The sequence below is a fragment of the Odontomachus brunneus genome, unplaced genomic scaffold (assembly GCF_010583005.1).
Source record: "Odontomachus brunneus isolate Ranch 3 - 2012 unplaced genomic scaffold, Obru_v1 Obru_scaffold_109, whole genome shotgun sequence".
In the NCBI taxonomy this organism is placed as follows: domain Eukaryota; kingdom Metazoa; phylum Arthropoda; class Insecta; order Hymenoptera; family Formicidae; genus Odontomachus; species Odontomachus brunneus.
Window position 1 is genome coordinate 36,343 of NW_022639559.1, and position 566 is coordinate 36,908.

The window sequence follows — 566 nt, forward strand, 5'->3', positions numbered from 1 at the left end:
CTCTCAATGCAGCGAGATCTCTTTCCACATAGAATCTATTGACGGCGTCACTGTCGACTTTCGGTTGCGCTACGCGTCGTATCTTGCGCGACCTCGCATCAAAGTCGGAGGCGACCATGCACAAAGTGTTATCGCGTACGTAATTTCTGAGTACTCCTCTCCACGTGTAATAGTCCATCGTCGGCGGTCCTCTCTTTTGGAGCGAAACACCAAATTTATTGATCGACATTTCGATGCAAACAACGCGCATCATCGATGTGCGATTCAATTTATAACAAGGCCCGCCTCGCGAAGTTCCTCGATAATGGATAAAATTTCATTACCGTGAGCGTTATTGCCAGCTTGTCGAGAGGCTTCCAGCAATCGCAGACGATTCACCAGCTCGTTGGGATCGTCCCAGTGAACATAGTCGATCGCATTATCATTCAATATCATAGTACGCTGTGTGGCTAAACCTCTGCCCGCCATTTTGATCGATGTACCAATCATTAGGGGTGCAATTATGTTTTTGTATTTGTATCCCCTGTTACTCAATACGGGTTGTAGCGCATTGTGATTGCGTCTGT